This window comes from Podarcis erhardii (genome assembly GCF_964252035.2).
Source record: "Podarcis erhardii genome assembly, chromosome: 16".
Lineage (NCBI taxonomy): Eukaryota > Metazoa > Chordata > Lepidosauria > Squamata > Lacertidae > Podarcis > Podarcis erhardii.
Window position 1 is genome coordinate 5946910 of NC_138514.1, and position 9645 is coordinate 5956554.

Here is a 9645-nt window from a genome sequence, read left to right on the forward strand (position 1 = left end):
GTATGCATGAGTCAGATCTTTCCCCCGCCATCAGCTTTGCCATTATGCCCTGCACAATTGAAGGAAGTATGCAAATTGCTAGAGCAGCACAGTGCTGAACTTCTGGCTTATTTGGATCCACAGTAGTCAAAGTTATTTGCATTTGGTCCTTGCCGCCCAGAACAAGAAGCGCAGGGCCAGTTGGATGGAAAGTTTGCTGCTCACTCAATGACTTTTGACATCTTCCCATGATAAGTGAGTGCAGTCCTCCCCGATTCAGCACAGATGACAGATTTACAAAGGGCTGCTTGGAGCTGCTTACTATAAAACCATCATTCCCTGCAGTGCACACATTCCTTTTGCTGCGCTCTCTGAGCAATAACTGAAATGAGCTTTCAGCAATGTTCAGTGGTGTATATCATAGACATGTATCTGCAATGATCCTTGGTAGTGGTGTTTTTTAAAAAAGCTATTCAAAGTCCATCACTGTCTGTATTTCCTGCTGTGAAATGTCAAAATTGCATTGGCCATCTGTTTTGGCATATCTTTTATGTATTTTAAGCATTCACTTAGAGTAGAATTCAAGATTTGTGTATTACATACCTCCTTTTGTTCACAATTTATTTTACTGCCTTCTTTTTCCCCCTGCCTTCCCTCCAAAGAATACATTGCCCACCCTTTTTTATCCTCGCAACAAACCTGTGAGACAGGTTGAGAGATGGTGACTGGTCCAAGGTCAGCCCGTTTGTCAACCAAATAGTATGTGGAAAGATACACAGACCAGAAGAGTGCATAAATGCATATATTACTTAAAAAAAAACTTACAAAAATAAATTCATTTTTATTAGATTTTTTTCTCTTATAACAATATCTATAATCATTACATTACATTCAAATTTCAATTTCCCCCTTTCCTGCTTACTTCCCTCAACTTCCATCCCTGATTTATTGCATTTCATATTACATTCTGCTGTTTGTATATACTTCTATGTTGTCGTACTGTTATGTTTCTTGTTTTTCATAAATAAAGTTGCAAATATTTATTAAAATCCTTCCAATGGTTCTATGTTTTTTTGTTGCTTCTGCAAATATGATGTAAAAGGTTCCCATTATTTTTCAAAATCACTATTGTCTTTTTCACGAAGTTTATCTGTTAACTTTGCCAACTCTGCGTAACAAAAATGAATTATATGATGGGGACATCGCTTGCAAAAAATTGTATATTGGGCAAAATAGCACACCAAAATATGTATATTGGAAGAAACATGCACAAAAATGCTGACAAATCGTCATGAGGACTTTTAAAAAAATCTCAAGCTTTTGTGGAGAACTGAACTTAATGAGAAACCAAAATGGAGTGATTCCTCCCCCTCCTAATTTGGGCACCTGTGGTCGAAAGGAGGGGGAGGAATGAAGGCAGAAGCCTCAAGCAGAGACCTGAGAGGTCCACACACAAATGCACTTCCCTGTGCAAAACAGCAGATTATTTCCAGATGCATGTCTAATGCTTGCCTGGAACCTTTTAATATCAGTAATGGAAAGACAGCGCTCAATTTTCCATGCACTATATCTTCGCTATCCTGCTGACCCCAGACTGCGCAGCAAGAATTAATCTTGCCTTTCTCATCAATCTCTTCTTCCCCAGCCAATACTTTCCTTCCCATTAACCTGAGCCACTTCTCTTAAGTAATCGCCAGATCAGCCTCCATTAGCAGAACCACAAAGAAAGAAATCGAGTCCCCACCCCCACGGCATATGACTGGGCTTTTGCACGGCTCCCGTTCATTTTATTTGGAATTGCTCAGAAGCAACTGCTGGCGGGGTGTGGCTTGTTTGTTTACTTTGTTTAAATGTATAGCCCCATTCAAAGAAACCCAAACTGAACATGCAGCCTGGCAAGACCGGCTGCTGGGAGTCCCTGTGAGATCTGCTGCTGTTGCAAGGCCCAGCAAAGCCCACAAATGTGTATGCTGTATGTTCATGAAAATAATATTCAAAATTGTGTTGCATTAGGGGGAATTGGTTTGCAAAAATGTGGATATTAGGAGAAATTTGCACTTAAATCCTGATTACTTTTAATGAGGACTCAAAGACTGGAAAAAGGAGAAATCTGCCTGCTCACCCTGGGCTTTGCCTCTCCCACTCTTCAGAGGTTTGTTATTGCAAGTCAATTTGTGGTATTCAATTTTTCCCCTCATCCAGTTGCTCCTCACGACGTTCTGTTCCTTTAGGCTTCCCAAGCTCAGACCCACAGAGAGTTTCTGCACCACTAATTATACAGGCACACAAAAGCAGATGAGTCGAACAGCATATTGCTATTTATAACACTATTTATAACCCTGCTTGGCAGGGGGTTGGACTCGATGGCCCTTGTGGTCTCTTCCAACTCTATGATTCTATGATTCACTTGATACAGTTTATTCTTCTTAACAGGGACGAGCAGACTTCAGGCTTGGCTTTGTATTTTACTGTAACTCCCCCCCCCCATATTCCAACCCAAACCAGGTGCAAAACTGATGCACAGAGTGGGAGCAGACATACACAGATAGCTATAAGAACAGAGTGCCTCTAAGCACCTGCTCAGCCCAATGAATTATTTGCAACATCAGAACTGAGTTCATTGTATTTTCATACAAAAACCTGAACATTGACACAGCAGCGGGCAACTGCCTCCCCACCCCCTCCCTGCTTTTTGGCCATGGTGAAAGACTGGGATTCCAAGACTCCATGTTACAGCTGTGAAGCAGGCCGTATCCAGGTCCCATTTAAGCTACAGGTGATGGCTTTAGTGTGGAAAGTGAGGCCTATCAGTTCATTCTGGGTTCCACATGGGGATCTTAGCTTCTGTTTCAGGGGCACAGCCAGGCCAGTTCTGGAAAGAAGGTATTTTTAATGGGCGCCAACTGCTGAGACAATAAAATCAGGTCCTTGGGGGGGGGGGCACGTACAGCCCAACCCAGAGAGTTGGTACAAGAGAAATCCAAAGCAGAACTAAGTGAGATCCAGATGTTCAGCTCCACTCCTTTACCTCAAAGGAAACTCTATAGCAGGCATAGGCAAACTTGGCCCTCCAGATGTTTTGGGACTACAACTTCTATCATCCCTAGCTAACAGGACCAGTGGTCAGGGATGATGGGAGTTGTCCCAAAACATCTGGAGGGCTGAGTTTGCCTATGCCTGCTCTATGGGCTCTATTGCCTAGTGGGCAGAGGCCAAAGGGCATCACCAAGAGGGAGGGCAAAAAATGCCACCTGAACCATCATGGCCCCACGGGGAGACCATGCTACACCCCCCTCTGGTGTCACTTGTCCTCAAACTATTTGAAATAAGGGAATGAAGGCGAGATGCATAAGATCAGCAGATATTGGATGCTGCTGACAGCCAGGTCTCTCTTCTCCACAGCTTGTTATCATGCAAAGGCTCAGCTCTATAGGAGGAAAAAGCCCCTCAGAATCAAGACCACCATCCCTCTTGCACACCAGGAGAGATCCCTTGCCAGAAATGTGGGGTAGTGCTGTTCCAGGGTGTTCAGCTTTGCCTGCCGGCAGTGGAAGGACCCAAGGACTGAACGAGGGGTGAGCCTCCCTGCCAACTCTGCTGAAATGAGACGTGACGTCACACCGTCAACACATTCACCTCAACATGCATGGTAATGTCTTGATGGTTGGGGCCTCTGAAAGGAGGCCCCTCAGCATCAATTTAAAGATTTCTTGGTGATCCTGATGGCGAAGATTGTTTCCATAGAGATGGATCTGTAGATTCAGGAGAGGATGTGGAAAGGAGGGAGAGAACAGATTATGGATTTTTAGCACTATTGTATCAACCTTATCAAACCTCTCCGTATTCTCACTCACCCAGCAATGCCTTCTCAATCTTTATGTTCCTCCTCAGACACTTCACTATGCAGAAACCTCCTGCATGATCTGCCATTTCCATGAGACCCTGTAGTGCAGGGGTTGGCAAGGTTTACCGGCCATGGGCTGGATCACTCCCACGGAGATTGTCCGTGGGCCAGACTGGTGCGGCACAATGCTGGAAATTGCTTCAGCCCATGCCCAGACGCCGAAAATCACTTCTGCACAGGCGTGATTTCCATCTGGGCATGCGCAGATGTGATTTCTGGTATCTGCACGTGCGCAGACGCGATTTCTGGCGACACTCAGTGAGTCCCTACACCACGCTGGTTTAGTGCAGCATGCAGGGGACTCACCAGGCGGGCGGCTCAGTTTGGGGGTGGCTCGTGGGCCGGTAAAACAGTCCGTGGGCTGCATCCGGCCCATGGCCACACGTTGCTGACCCCTGCAGTAGTGCATAAGCATCTTTGGCATTTTCACAGCGTAGTGTTACAGTTTAACAACAGCATTGAAGTAGACCCCCTTAATCCTTCCCTCACTTTTCATTGTTATTTCGTGGTTGCTGGCCATCCCCTTCACGTACCTATTTGCTCCTTGCTTTCTGCTTGTTATTGGGATGCAGTTGGTTGATTTTTAATTCCCTATTTTTGCAGAGTAGACCAGTGCTGTTTGCTCGGGTTTCAAGGCTTTGGCAAGTGAGAGTGCTTTTCATTCAGAGCGCTGAGGTTCTCCCCTCTACTCTTTGTTCAGTTCTCAGTTTTGTTCAAATTTGAGGAGGGGAAACCCCTTGTTGCGCCGCCTGGAACTTTTGCCTCCCAAGATCTCCACTTGTGCGTCGGGGCAACTTCGCCTTCAGCTGCTCCCCCTTTTTCTCTCATCTTGCAACTTCGTCTGTCTCGAGAAAACAGGAGCACAGACTACGACCAGTCATGGAGCGTGCTAGTCCAGAAGTCTCCAGGGTGTTCAGCTGGTCTGCCGGCAGTGGAAGGACCCAAGGGGTGAACAGTGGGTGATTCTGCTGACAAAAGACGGGTTGGAGGGGTGAGCCGCTCTGCTGAAATGAGACGTAATGTCACACCATCAACACATTCACTTCAACATGCATGTTAATGTCTTGATGGTTGGGGCCTCTGAAAGGAGGCCCCTCAGCATCAATTTAAAGATTTCTTGGTGATCCTGATGGCGAAGATCATTTTCATAGAGATGGATCTGTAGATTCAGGAGAGGATGTGGAAAGGAGGGAGACAGAACAGATTACGGATTTTTAGCATTACTGTATCAACCTTATCGAACCTCTCCATATTCTCACTCCCCCAGCAATGCCTTCTCAATCTTTATGTTCCTCCTCAGACACTTCACTATGCAGAAACCTCCTGCATGATCTGCCAGTTCCATGAGACCCTGTAGTGCACGAGCATCTTCGGCAGTGCACGGTCTAACTCCAGGGAAGCAGTGACCACACTCTTCCTTTCCTTTCTGTTTTCCAGCAGTTTGACAAAGTGGGAGTCGTCCCCCCACCCCAGACAACTTGCAAGACTCTAATCTAAAATTCCCACTTTAGTAACATGACCTCATCTCTAAATAGCTGTCTAAAAGAAAGGACAAAAACATGAACAAACAAGGTATAAGTAACAAAGTAAACCAAGATCTAAACAGATTATAAGCAGCAAGATAAATAAAATAAACAAAAGCCTCCTCTGCTCTCTCCTCTCTGACACATACTCAGACTCCCTACCTAGACACCCCTGGGATAGTGGATTTTAAGATGGCAACAAGAGATGTCACAAAAGAAGGCAAGTCGCTGTTACTTTGCCATCCCACCAACCTGCTCAGGGTGCCTTGTTCCTCCCGAGTATGGATGTTTCTTCAGAACTTTTAGGGGCCTGCTATTCCATCTTGTTTCTCTAACAAGTAAGGATATTCTTCATTAAGCAACATTTCTAAAGGGAGAGCATTCCAATCTCCTTTTACACATAGCCGAAAACCCGTAATTCCCAGGTTTAGAGGAAGGGCCATATCTCAGTAGTAGAGCACCTGCTTTGCATGGAAAAAAAACCCATTTTAATATCCAGGTAGGGCCATCTGAAATCCCAGAGATAGAAAGCCAGTCACTATAGACAATACTGAGCTAAACTGACCAATGGTCTGACTCGCTAAAGCAGCTTCCTAGGTATATCACTATTTTGCCATTTATTCTAAGTGCAAGCAACCTTCTCCACAAGACATGAGGGTGCCTTCCTTCCTGTAGCATACTTTTATGAGCTTTGGTGGGGGGAATCCCCCTAAATTATTAGATTAGTAGATGTTATAATGTAACTAATATTTGGAGTATTAAGGGAAATATTAGGAGTAATATTCGGAGTATTAAGGGAAGTATTTGTGCAATTGACAACGCAAATTTTTAGCAAGCAGAGACAGGAGGAGGAGGTTTCCAGGCTCACAGAAAGCAATGATGTAAACGGAAGTGGGGTTCTGGAAAGAAGCAGCAGGGGAGAACTCCATGTGGGTTGGCTGGGAGAGGCCACACTCAAGAGAGACTGGGAGCATGGTTGGCTTCTGCTTCCAGCTGGCTGGAGTTATGGGAGAAGCAACAAGAAACACCCTTTGGCTGCAATGTTCTGCACGCCCCTTCGCTGAAGGCTTCAGGTTGTAAATATGTGTAAATACACCATGTTTCATAAAGACACTATAGCCTCTATTGTGCCTTAATCTTCTGAAGATTAAAGGGGTCAGCAGGGGCCGGACTGTATTTTGGAAAAAAAGAAAATGAACAAATTCCTGTTCCCCACAAATAACCCAGAGGTGCATTTTAAATAAAATGACAGATTCTACTCATGTAAAAACACGCTGATTCCCCGACCGTCCGCGGGCCGGATTTAGAAGGCAATTGGGCCTGATCTGGCCTCCGGGCCTTAGTTTGCCTACCCATGGATTAAACCCTAGTTAAGTGCCAATACCCTTGGTATCTCATGCACTGCTCAGCAGAGATTGGGTTGGCCAGTAACCATACTACATAGTCGAAATAAATAAAAGATTGTCCAGTAGCACCTTAGGGACCAACGAAGTTTGTTCTGGGTATAAGCTTCCGTGTGCATGCACACTTCTTCAGATACCACACAGAAAAGTCATCTTACGTAATAAGACAAGTACAGTGGTGCCCTGCAAGACGAACGCCTCGCAAGACTGAAAACCCGCTAGACGAAAGGGTTTTCCGTTTTGGAGGCGCTTCGCAAAACGAATTTCCCTATGGGCTTGCTTCGCAAGACGAAATGTCTTGCGAGTTCCTGTGGGTTTTTTCCCCCCTTTTCCTAAGCCGCTAAGCCGCTTATCAGCTGATCCGCTAAAAGCCGCTAAACCGCTAATAGCGCTAATCCGCTAAGCTGTCAATGGGCTTGCTTCGCAAGACGAAAAGAGCCTCACAGAACGGATTAATTTCGTCTTGCGAGGCACCACTGTACAAAGTTTCCGAATAAAAAAAGGAAGGGAGCTTTGTACCTCTTTAGCAAAGCCACAGGTGCTGCAAGGCTTCCTGCCCCAATGCAAACAGAAACAGACCCTCTAAAATTTAACAGGTAGAAAAGAGACTCAATGACAAAGTGCTTGGGAAGAAAGGGGCAGGGCAGCTCTGTGAGGTTGCCATTCTATGCACCCTTTCCAGGGAGGAAAGGATTCAGTGGGGCCTCATTCTGACCTAACCTGCAAAAGATGGAAAAGTAAGTTGTCTTCAGTGCATAAGCATCAATCCCATGTGCAGGCTGTTAGACAACAGTAGCTATTTGTGCTGGAGGTTCTTTGGCAGAGTCAGCTTTTCTAATTAACACCAAGAGTAGCACTTACCCAAAGCCATGTCCAAAATCCTAACTGGCATCCCAAAGGGTTACTTTAATAATTAAACATGATGAAATCTGGTAGGATTTTTTCTTATGAGGTCAAACAGACAGGAAGATAAACCTCAAACACTGGCATTAACAGCACAGATCCTAAGAGTGCAAACCCTGCAAGGAATCCATTAGCCTCCATAATTGCTTTGCAGCGAAATTAAGCAGCTACTGAGTCCAGAGTGAATTGTTGTTTATTTCATCACTGCCAAAAAAGAACATGTAATATTTTCCAGACCCTGAGCAGAGATGGAAAGCGGTGTATGTCTTAAAGCAACGAGCAAAGCAAATGTGGTTGAAATGGACCTTTGGGAAGCTGCCTCTAGAACAGAGTGTCTGATGATGTATGGGCTTGCTCCTTTTACATATAATCTTAGGCTGAGGGGTAGGGCCACAGGGTTGTGGGATGGGCCTAAAGTCCCATTTCTATTTCTGTGGCAGGGGCCCCGTTTCCAGCATCCTAGGGCCACCAGTCCGGCATGAAAGGAGAGCTTTTTAACCACTGAATGAGAAGCCCTCTTGCCTTTTCTGGTGATTGGAGTCAATGACTATGAAAGGAAGTGAGTCAGCCACAAAGGATTGACGCCTAAGGTCACTTTGGAGAAGACGTGCAGGAAAGACACCGAGAAGTCCTTTTGTATGCTCCAAAGCTAAGTATTAAGGAACACTGAAAACACAAGGTACGTTAGCTTCAGGAGAAGCGTCAAGGAAAACACAACTTAAATCACTCCCAAAGAAGATACTGGAGCACTCCAAATCATTTGTCCAATCATTACTGCAGGAAGAAGAAGAAGAAGAAGAAGAGTTTGGATTTGATATCCCACTTTATCACTACCCGAAGGAGTCTCAAAGTGGCTAACATTCTCCTTTCCCTTCCTCCCCCACAACAAACACTCTGTGAGGTGCGTGGGGCTGAGAGACTTCAGAGAAGTGTGACTGGCCCAAGGTCACCCAGCAGCTGCATGTGGAGGAGCAGAGATGCGAACCCGGTTCCCCAGATTACGAGTCCACCGCTCTTAACCACTACACCACACTGGCTCTCACACAGGAAATACAGTGGTACCTCAGGTTACATACACTTCGGGTTACAGACTCCGCTAACCCAGAAATAGTGCTTCAGGTTAAGACCTTTGCTTCAGGATGAGAACAGAAATCGTGCTCCGGCGGCATGGCGGCAGCAGGAGGCCCAATTAGCTAAAGTGGTGCTTCAGGTTAAGAACAGTTTCGGGTTAAGTACGGACCTCCGGAATGAATTAAGTACTTAACCTGAGGTACCACTGTAGCAGATTTAGCTTAAAAGCAGCACATTGACATCTGCATTGAACTTTGCAATGCATTGCTAATTATAATTACTGCAATGCATTGCTAATAATTATTGCTAATTATTATATTATTGTAATTATTATTGTCTAATTATATTATTGTATGCTTTTAGAAGGTTGGATAATCTTAGAAGGGTGGGTAGCTGTGCAGGATTTGTCCTGTGAGTGCGAAGAAACAATGCACATCTGAATTTGCCCCTACACTACTGATCCAAGGCGATGCCCCCATGGTAGAGTTCCTCCAGAGAAACCTGTTTAGTGATCATTCCTCCCAGTTGGCTATCAGGAAGCTTACATGCTGGTTAGACTATATCTGGTATTTACTGAGTATTTGTCCTGCCATATACGACAACGGGTATTCCTCTTGATCTGTATCTGTGGTGTTTATACATCTTCCCACTAATCATATGTTCATCCCACACTTTTCAGTGCATTTGCCCATCCTTTTTTTATTTTCTTTTAAAAAGTGAATTTGCTGTGCATGTTCACCCACTTTAACTGCACACGCTTAAACATCTGGCATGTGTTTGAATGCCTCCTGCAAAACATCTGGAGTTCCCCAGTTTTTTTTAATAGGGCTGCAACTGCATTAAGAACCCATTGATACCCCCA

General features: G+C 45.0%; 1 long non-coding RNA gene across 1 annotated transcript; it reads right to left on the reverse strand.

The window, feature by feature from the left end:
* Positions 1-3340: 3340 nt before the first annotated feature.
* Positions 3341-5737, reverse strand: LOC309331288. Its single transcript, XR_014151776.1, has 3 exons — positions 5659-5737; positions 4417-5042; positions 3341-3731 (listed from the first exon to the last, which is right to left on the reverse strand). It is a non-coding gene; the product is annotated as an uncharacterized lncRNA (long non-coding RNA).
* Between the last annotated feature and the right edge of the window lie 3908 nt (positions 5738-9645).